Here is a 10,597-nt window from a genome sequence, read left to right as displayed (position 1 = left end):
GATCTCGGAGTTCTCACTGAGTGTTCGTGAGATAGAACTCTTTGATATGCACTGACTTCTCCGATGACACAATTTAGAGGGATCGTCACATCATGTTCGGATTCATTGGTAAGTACAACTGGGACAAGGTAAGGTGCTCGTTCAGGTAGGTCTATGAGACAAGGTTTCACAAGGATGTCACCAGGTAAGGCTGACATTCGTGGATACTCTAACAAGACTGACTTTTCACCGTTACCGGCTGACACAGCTACAGCACCATCTAGAACAACAGTTTGGCCTGCTGGAATCAACTGTGGCTGTTTGTTGTGCATCGTCACTAAACCAAGACTACTGTCTTTGGACTGTTTGTGACGTGACTCAAGAACTTTAGAACTGCCCTATAGCCATATGGCAGGTTCAGCTGCAGTTCATGGCATGCATCAGAGTACAGCTCATAAAGTACATCTAATGTGTTTGTCCCAATTAGCACTAAGGACTGAGAAGCTGTGCGCACATCGGGGACAACTAAGGCAAGTGTCGGCACTTCAGCTTCAATGCCAAGGAATTCTTTTGGGAAAGTGACATGCAGTTCAATGTAGCCTAAGTAAGGCACAGACTGACCGTTGGCACCTTCAACTTCTAAAAGTTCAAACAATGGCTTAATCTCATGAGAGGACAAATGCTGACGATAGTAGGACTCGGGGACTGTAGTCACCTGGGAACCAGTATCTAGCAAACAACTCACTGTGTGACCATTAACTTTCACTTGTGCAGTACTCTTTGTACCAATTAGACCTTTAAGAAGGTCAAAGGAATCTGTTCTTGTGTGTGACTTTAGGCTGGCACGGTTTTTAGGTGAAGCTTTTTGTTTAACCTGGGTGGGACGGGTTAACAAAGCATCAGCCTCCATTTGTCCCGCAACGGAGGCAGAATTTAGTTTAAAGAAAGCTGGTCATTCTGCCGGTCCCATATCTGCCTTCTCACTCTTAGTTCCTTTCGTTTTGCAACTACAAGGGCAGGATTGGGCTCTGATTCACAAGTGGCTACTATATGTCCATCCTCCCCACAGCGGAAGCAATACCAGGGCTTGGGCCTAGTACTGGGGCGGCTGGGTGGAGGTGAGTTTTCAGGTTTGGCATGGTCAGGTTTTTAATTTTCAGGTTTCCTTGTTCGAAATGTCTTCATTGTTGCTTGTTTCTTTGGCTTCACGACGGCAGCTAATTGGCTTTTTAGATCGGCAACTTGTTTTTTGAGCTCTTCTAGACTATCTGACTCTGCTTGACGAATATCTGCATTTGTTTGAGTGACCGTCTATTCATGAGACACTGCTTTTGGTTTTGTGGCACTAAAGTGTTTCTTCATTCGTGTGCTTTTAACTTCTTGTCGGTTTTCTGCAGTACGCAGGAGAAGCAATAGCTCTGCATAAGTGGGTGGCTCCTTATGCTTTAGCTCCAACTGCAACTCCGTTAGCAAGTTATCATCCCAGCAGCCTCTGTAAAACTGTTTAAGAAGCTGCTTGTTTACTTCATGTGGTTCAAGCCCACCTCTGCGCACGGTGTGATTGAGCGCCACCTGCAAACGAAGCAGATAAGCAGAGGGCTTTTCACCGTGATCTTGGAGGGTGTTCATAAAGCGTACAAACAGTTCCTCACCGTCTTCGACGGTGCCAAAAGCTGAATCCAGAAGTTTAAGATAGTCTGCAGGAGCGGCTTCTGGCCCAAGAGGGCGGATGACATCAGAAGCGGGAGCAAGGAGACTTTCAAGAATCCTACGAGTTTTTTCCAACTCAGACAAAGAAGCATCTCCCATCAACAAGTCAACGTGAGAACGCCATGTTTCATAGTCAGCTTCGCTGTAAGGTCTGGGCATCTTGCCAGAGAAAGCTCTCAGTCTTAATGTGGAGTGAGCATGTGATGTCTTCTCAACACTCTTGACAACATGCTCAACTACTATTTTCTGAACCTCTGGTGGGTTGAGGTCAGTTGGACTCAACATTTGAGGTGTCAAGTTTGGTCCCATGGGGCGTTGGAATGTGCCCTGAATGGGTTCAGGAGGGTGAGGCAGTTCAGTTAAGACTGAAGGTGAGGCTCCAAGTTGTGTGGATCCTACCACAGGGCAAGTCTGATCAGCAGTATCATTTTCGGGGTTTATCTCAGCTGTCTCAGCAGCTTCGATGGTCTTCCCTATTGTGGACATGGCCTCCCGCAACACTTCTTCGAAATCCTTCCCACTTAACTTGGCTAAACCCTTCAGGTTGCTAATGTAAGCCTCAGTAACACTGCCCCCTACGGTCTTAGTATAGACGTCCGTTAAGGCTCGAATGCGGTAACTGACATCTGGATTGTCAGTGGACTGTAAGAGGTAAGGCAGCTTAGGTGCTAATATTTCAACGGATGCACCAGACTCAAACTCTACAATCTGACTTTTGTGGAATGCAGAAGAGTCATCATCGACAGCGAGCACTCTACGAATAGTACAATGTTGCTCCAGAAACTCAAATACCTCTTTGTCTTCCTCTCTATCTGTAACACCGCTAACAATAATGGCATTTGGTACTTTAACGGCATACTTCTCGACAAAATCCATTTTCACCATATGTGCGCGTCTGATCAAAGGTCAAAGAGGATTCCAATGTTGTCACACAACACTCTAGGCTCCTGGCTGGCTCGCCACTTTTGTAACTCATGTAACACTGGTGGTGCTACTTCTTGCCTTCTTTGCATGTACTACAGCAGTGTAGTTACCTTTAATCACAGTACGAGGACAGAAGGGAAATATGGGCCAGATCAGACAGGTTCTAGATTCGTAGGAGCCAAGGGTGTATGACAACAGAGGACTTGTACACAGTAGGTGTAGAAAACACAATTGTATTTATTAGCAATTATTAAAATTTAGCAGGTTGTGCACATTTAACAAAAGTAGAGCGCGCTTTTGAAAACAAAATAAAATAAAATAAACCCCACAAATGGTCGACCCAAGGATATATTGTCTTTTGTGTCCTTTTTTTTTAAAGTCAATTTCAGTCTGTCAATGTTCAACAGTCACTCAGTGTGTTTGTAACCAGTCGGGTTACAATCTGCCAGTTCATCCGGCTCTTTGGGCTGGGCTCGCCATCCAGTACTGGAAAAGGGATCCTCGATTCTTCTCAGGTCCTCAAAACCAATCCAATCCAAATAAGCAAAGGAAAAAAACCTGACCATGTGAAGCAACAAATGCTACACGGGGCTTCACAGTGCTCACACTGGCTCACGGCCTCTGGAATATGGTATCACTCTTATTATTTCCACCGAAAACAGGACTTTTACTATCCAGCTAGCTTCTTCACCGCACGGGTAACCGAATCTTTCACCGTCTGTGTCTCTGGCGTTTCTGACTGGCACACGCAGGCACACACAGGTGTCTGAGCAGCGCACACAGACTGGGGGAAGGGTCAGACAGGCCAATGATTGGTCGCTCAGTGGATCTAACAAACAAACTCCACAGGACTAAGTCCTGCCTCCACACCATTTATATATTACATATACATACGTACATATTAATTAAACTTATGTTTACATGCTTTTTATCAGTACTTATTATACTTAAGTTCTTTTTATCAATATTTATTACCATTATGAAATTAGTGTTTTAATCAAATGAGTATTCATATTTATGCTTTTAATCCCGTTTTTAACACTGGGTTACAATCGCTTTATTCAAATTAAAACCATTTAAATAGGACAATCCATTTTTTTACAGCCGCCTCTAATGCTGGCTAATGTCAGCTGGTCCATGTGCAGCTGGCTGTGAGGTTCAGGGAGCGTCTACAAAGTGCAACACTGAAAGAGCATCATCCATAAATATTGAGGAATAACTGGACTCTCATACAGCGAGACTCAAATGCCTTTAAACATCAGCTTATCCTGCTGATCCAAGTCCAACACTGAGTTTGTAAAAACATGTTTGTCAATCATTTTGTTTGGTTTCTGAGGAAAATGATTCAATAACTTGCTGCTAATACACAACATTTCATCATATTTCCTCATAACCCTCTTTTGTCTGACCATTTGATCCCATTTAAATTTGCAATAAAGGATCCACAGAGTCTGGTGACAATAATGACAGTAGATGTTTGTGTGCTGGAAGCAAATGAGTGTGTGATGTTCTTTCAGTGTTGCACTTTGTAGACGCTCCCTGAGCACTGGTCTCACAGCCAGCTGCACATAGAGACCAGTGTTGTTAGTCCAGGTCAGAAAATGACTTGTTGGAATGAAAATGAGCTTGTAGTTTGTCTGCTTTAATCATGTGACTGGAAAAAGCTGTTGGACTTCAAATATGTCCGTTTCTTTCACACTTCACCTTTAAAAGTGAAGCCTTGTGGTTCCTGGAAGGAAAAACACGACTTTTTCAAGTCTTTGTCCTGTTTTTATGAGAAATGTACGACTTTAATGTGAAACATTCAGAGTTTTTTCTCTTGTTGTGTTTGTTTGAAGCTGCTTCCTGTTGGCTTCAGCTGTTTGGAGTTTCCATTTTCTAAACTTCTACATTCTGAACCTTCTTCAGCTCTGAACAGATGATGAAACACGGAATGATTTCAAGCTCACACTTTGTCTAATAAACTTACATCTTTCATTCTTTATACAGATTGATGAACTGTGGTTTGTCAGAGATCAGCTGTGATTATCTGGCAGCAGCACTGAAGTCCAACCCCTCCCATCTGAGACAGCTGAAGCTGAGCTACAACAACAAGCTGCAGGATTCAGGAGTGAAGCATCTGTGTGGTTTCCTGGAGAGTCCAGGATGTGGACTTGAAACTGTGAGGTCAGTCAGCATGTTTTAGTTGTGCTGAGATGAATATGATGTGAAAGTTGTGCTGACACTAAACTGCAGACATCAGGCTGATATTATACTGATCCACACTGAGGATCTTCATGGTAAAGTCTGTTTCCTTCTTCTCTGGTTTAGTCCATTGACTGCAGCAGAACAATGTTCACATTTCAAACCTTCAAAGAAGAAGAAAAATCCTCCACTGGATAATTCACTGTGAAACTCTCCAACTCTTCATTCCACCTTAAAGTCTGTCTGACACTGAAATCCTAAAGCAAAATGTGCGTTTGCTTTACAGACAGCAGTCCAACACAAACATACACACATCATCCAAAACACAGTCCAACATCCAAATCTCCTCCACTGCCAGCATGAATGATGGGAAAGAGAAGGAGGAACACTCTGACATTCAGGGTTAGAATGAGTTTCATGAAGCAGACTGTGAAGATCAAAGCTGCATTAGAAGCTTACATGAATGAATGAGTGGACAGAAGTGGACAGAGATCATCTGAAGCACTTCAAAGGCTTTAAATCAGCACATTTCTCTTTATTCTTTATCAACTCTGTTAGTTTCTCTCAGTTTTCTGTGGAATGAAGCTAACAGCAGGCTAATAAGCTGCTGACCAATAGGTTTCTATTAAAGGTTGTAATTTGTATCTGAAAAAGTGCTTTGGCTCAGCAGGGATCAGCTTACAGGTAGAATACAGCTGCTGGATGGGATTAGCATGTCATAGCTATCTACCAAACTGCTAACTGGGGGATTTCAGGCCATCTATGGATCATTTTTGCTAACTGTTTATTCAGCTTAGGCTCACAGGGCTGCAGCCTGTGCCCTAGCTGTCATAGGGCAAGAGGTGTGGTCCACCTGCACAGGTGAGCAGTCCATCACAGGGCCAACAGAGAGAGACAGAGAAGCACTCTCTCACATCCACACCTACAGCCAATTTAGAAGCACCAATGAACCTAAGCAGCATTTCATTGGACTGTGGGAGAACATCCAACCTCCACAGAAAGGCCAACAAGCTTCAACCTACAACCTTCTTGCTTTAAGGCACTAGTGCCAACCACTTTTCCCCATTTCAGCCCAAATCCTGCATCTTCCTGTTTCTGACTCCAGGCCAGCTCCACTAACACTTTCTCATCAGACACTGCCACCTAGTGGAGGAAGTCTTAGTTCCATTTGAAGCTTCAGATGACAGTTAGTTCCTTTACAAAGAGGTGGAGGTGGTGGGGCCACAGCACCATCATCACTGAGTGCTAGGGATGGGTATCGTTTAGGTTTTATCCAATACCGGTGCCAACTACTTTTGAAACGGTGCCGGTGCTTAAACGGTGCTTAAAAAATGGAGAACACAAACTTTGTACAAAAACCTCTCATGTTTAGCTGTTTTCCACTTTTTCTTTGGTCATTTTAGCCTTTTTTTCCAGGGTGAAGGGAGTATCTGCCATCAAACAAGAAGACAGCCGCATGTAACTACGACGGTGTTTGCTAGTTCACCTTACATGCATTAATGTAATAACGTGATTAGCCTACTCAACGTAAATTACACACGAACAACATCAAGCTACTCACACAGAGAAGAACGGCTGCTGCTGCCATCATCATCCTCATCATTTCTGCTACACTGGCAGGGCTAGGGACCAGGACTCACCTCTTCGGGTTTTTGGGGGATGTTGCTAACTCCGGGTCCGATAACAGTCACCACACCCGCAATAGATGCTCTCGGTCTTGCAGCAAGCTATCAAATACGGTGCATTTCTCGGCTTTTAAAAAAACGCTATGCGTCGCCAGGTGTTTCATCAGGTTCAAGGTGTTACCTCCTTTGCACAGTATCAGCACTTGTTGCAGGCTGCTGAGTTTGCATCTTTTGCTGTGAAGTACAGCCAGACTTTGACCGCTTCGCCTTGGGCATTTTTAATCTGTAGCTCTGCTCTAAAAGGATGTACGTACCTGGGCCCGCCTACTATCCTTGGAAAGGTAAAATGATTGGCTAGAATCTAAAGTGTATCACAGCTCAGGAAAAAAAAGCACCAAAATGTGCGCTGCTTTTCGGTCTGGTTACTATTACATTTCGTTCTTTGAATTCTTTTGGCGGCAAAGAAAGACTGGACCCAGGGTGGTCAAAGCTCAAAAAATGATCTTTATTTTACATTCCCGGGAACGGAGACCTGAACACACGAACACACACGCTCAGGTCTGAAAGCAGCAGCAGCCAGCATGGTTATTTATATATTTCCGCAGCACGTCACACACTCTAGGTTTTGATCAAAACACGCGGTTTAGTTTCACTTTCTGTCTGCACCTCCAGTGCTCTGCAAAAGCATGCAGTTCCCTGTCAGTACTTTTGGCTCAGACTCTACTCAGAGCTGGCCCTCTCTTATTAAAATACATAAAACAATATAATCAGCAAAGAAGCACTAAGAATATATATTTAAATCCCAACATTACTACCGTTTATGTTAGAACTGGTGCCATAATGGCACTGGATACCGGTACCCAAAGCTACTGAGTGCCATAGGACACTTAACCTTTGTTTCCATATGCTGGGAACGTCCTGTTGTTCCAAGGAGGACTGGAAAATGTGTGAAAACCTCCCAGTCAGTTCCTCACAGCACACTTCAATCATTTCCCTCCCACAGCATCAGGACCAGGGCTTTTTCTCTCTTTGGTCCCACTAAGAGATTTCCACACGAACACCTCATCAGTGGGACTCTCAGAGCTACCAGCTCTTTGCTACAATCACAAAGCTCTTCATTGAAATCAATGATATCAAAGCTGGAATCAAATGAGTCCAAGTCTTCTGCTGATTCAGCATCACATTCATCTTTGCTCCTTGTTCTGCATCCCCACCATGGACTTCATTCCTTTCCAAGCCAGCCTTGAGTGTCCTTTATTCAGCTCATCCTCTGCTTTACTTTTTACACCTGATTTTAGCTGCTTTATCTCTCTTTCAACAAGTTTCTGTGCCTCAGTCTTTTCTTTCTCCCTCATAACAAGACAGCTTCTTCTGCCTGAGAACATGTTGGAGTGATTTACTAATCCAGGGCTGCTTATTGGGGAAAATACTTCCTGTTTTCAAAGTAATCCCCATTTTTCCCAGAAAGAAATGTAAGTAGAAATCGATGATCTAAGTGAGAACATGAGCCTTTAAAAAGTCCCAGTGGGTGCAGTCAAAGCAGTCCCAGTATAGAGTCTTTGGTCCAGACTGGAACAACTGTGTGCCCAGTTTGAGCTCTCTTCAGTGCTGTGACCTGACAGACCCAGAGGGACCATCACATCACATGTAGAAGCTCCACTAATGGAGCCACAACACATGTCCAATACTTAGTCTGTCTTGTTGGACCAACTGGAAGAAATGATTCAAGGACTTAGTCACAGAACAGAGATTCAAATCTCCAAAATCCAACTGGCTGCATCAGGACATATAGTCTGAAACTCTGCACAGTTTCCTGTTTGAAGCTGCTTCCTGTTGGCTTCAGCTGTTTGGAGTTTCCATTTTCTAAACTTCTACATTCTGAACCTTCTTCAGCTCTGAACAGATGATGAAACACTGAATGATTTCAAGCTCACACTTTGTCTAATAAACTTACATCTTTCATTCTTTATACAGATTGAGGCGCTGTGGTTTGTCAAAGATCAGCTGTGATTATCTGGCAGCAGCACTGAAGTCCAACCCCTCCCATCTGAGAGAGCTGGAGCTGTATGGAAACAACCTGAAGGATCCAGATGTGAAGCAGCTGTCTGATCTTCAGCAGAGTCCAGACTACAGACTGGAGACTCTGCTGTAAGTAGAGTGATGGAGTGAGTGGGTGGTGCTGTCAGCAGTATTGTACTAAACACAGTCAGTATGAAACAAAGATCCAGTGTTTCCTGTAAAGCTGCAGCTTCTCAGTGAAGCTGTGAGAGGAGAATGGTGACAGGCTTCAGGATTGGACACAAACACTTCCTGTTTCTGACCTTTATGTTTACCATTGTAACGGCTGACACGCTCTGATCAAACACTGTCTACAGCCAATCAGCTCTCTGAACAAAGCAGCACGCAGACCAATGACTGCATTCATTTCCAAGTTTAAAGCAGTGAAGAACACAGTCTGTAGGTGAGGAAGACTTTAGTGAGAGCAGATGTTTGGATGGAATTCCTCCAGTTAACAGCTGGAACCGTCCATCTGGATTGTTGGGTTTGTTGTTGGGGTTCCTACAGAGCTCAGAGTGGACACACCAAGCTTCTTCTAATGAATGAAAGTCCAAACTCAAACTAGGAGGGAAAAACATTTTCATCAACTTCAATAAAAATCCAAAGATTAGAAAAAGTGAAGCAACAATGAGTCCTAGTACAGTCCCAGCACTGAAGTCCCTGCTGCTCTTTATACTGGATGTGCTGCATCACTGACTGACAGCTGATGAAGAGTCTCTGGAAACACTTGTTTATCTCCTCTGCTCTTCCTTCTTCTCTCTGCAGGTGGAGGTGGTGATGGTAAACAGGACGGTGTGTGTGCTGAGAGAGGAGCAGCTGTGTCCTGATGATCCAGAGAGGTTGAAGCAGCAGCAGCTTGTGTGTAGAGACGCTCTGACTGGGCCATGTTACTGGGAGGTGGAGAGGAGAGCTTCATCCAGCAGTGACTGACAGAGGAATGAAGTGCAGATGACTGTCAGTGCTGCAGAGTGAACTGCTCTGAGAACAGCTCCACTGTCAGACACAATGTAGAGTCCAGCATCATCCCTGTGTGTCCCTCTGGATCTGACAGAGGATCATCAGTGTATCTGGACTGCTCTGCTGCTGCTCTGTCCTTCTACAGTCTCTGCACAGTCTCTGTCTGACTCTGGCTTCAGACCCTCCTGGATCAAACTCACCTGGAAAGACTTTCAAATTCAAATTCAAATTTTATTTGTCACACACGCAACCATACCCAGTATGACATGAGGTGAAATGCTTGTAGCTGTGCAATGCCCGACCATTAAATGACAGTGGTTTTACAGTATTTACAATTTACAGGTTATTACAAAATTTACAGGTTTAACTTAGAAATTTACAGTAAAAATGTGCAAATAGCAGAAAGAGATTATAAGGAAGTGTACATGAAGAAAAACCAGAGTGTGTGTGGTGATGTGATGTGTGTGAGAGTCCAGTCTTATAGTGATGTGGTGTGTGAAGCAGCTGTACTTGAAAAAATTAGAGTGCATCGCAAATCTGGACCCATATGAAATACGGCAGTGGAGTAAAGACCCAGACGACTTACCGCCACTGTCCTACCCTGATATCTTCACGTATCTTGTTTGTGGAGTAAGCGCTTACACTGCGAACCAGTTTCGTAATTACAAGTCACTGGAGGCGCACATCCAATTTACAAATGGCTGGGTGCAAGATTTGGCTATTTTCAAGCCGCCAAACTGTGAGTACGTCGTCATTCATACCAAGGTAAGTCAGCTGGAGTGCATCGAGTGTAATAGCCATTGTCCACCCCCCACCATAATTAATGTTATACTTTTATCATTGAACTGCTAAAATATCGTTATCATATCATGTGCCCATAATTGTAAAGTAGATGCAAACTAACACACTGATAATCGGGCAAATTATTACTTAACGCCAATTTGTGTCCTCCCTGTCTCATTTCATTTATTGTCTTTACATCAACCTTGTCCTTGTATGTTCCAGGTACTGCACTCCCAAAGATTGAATGAACCTGCATTACGGCCATGGGTAATTGTAAGCACCACGGGGAAGGTCGAAGCCGCACACTGAACATGCTGAACATGCTGCCTAAATAAATCCCAGCAGGAAGCATGTTTTAATAGTGTGATTGGGCCATC

The 10,597-nt window shown here is 43.9% G+C and overlaps 1 long non-coding RNA gene across 1 annotated transcript; it reads left to right on the top strand.

Moving 5' to 3' along the window:
- The first annotated feature begins 4,736 nt into the window (after positions 1-4,736).
- On the top strand, positions 4,737-9,307 carry LOC120438843. The gene is made up of 3 exons (XR_005612200.1): positions 4,737-4,779; positions 8,397-8,570; positions 9,246-9,307. It is a non-coding gene; the product is annotated as an uncharacterized LOC120438843 (long non-coding RNA).
- Positions 9,308-10,597: the final 1,290 nt, after the last annotated feature.

The sequence above is a fragment of the Oreochromis aureus genome, linkage group 3 (assembly GCF_013358895.1).
Source record: "Oreochromis aureus strain Israel breed Guangdong linkage group 3, ZZ_aureus, whole genome shotgun sequence".
Classification (NCBI taxonomy): Eukaryota; Metazoa; Chordata; class Actinopteri; order Cichliformes; family Cichlidae; genus Oreochromis; species Oreochromis aureus.
The sequence above is the reverse complement of the archived record's forward strand: the minus strand, read 5'-3'. Positions and strand labels throughout refer to the sequence as shown.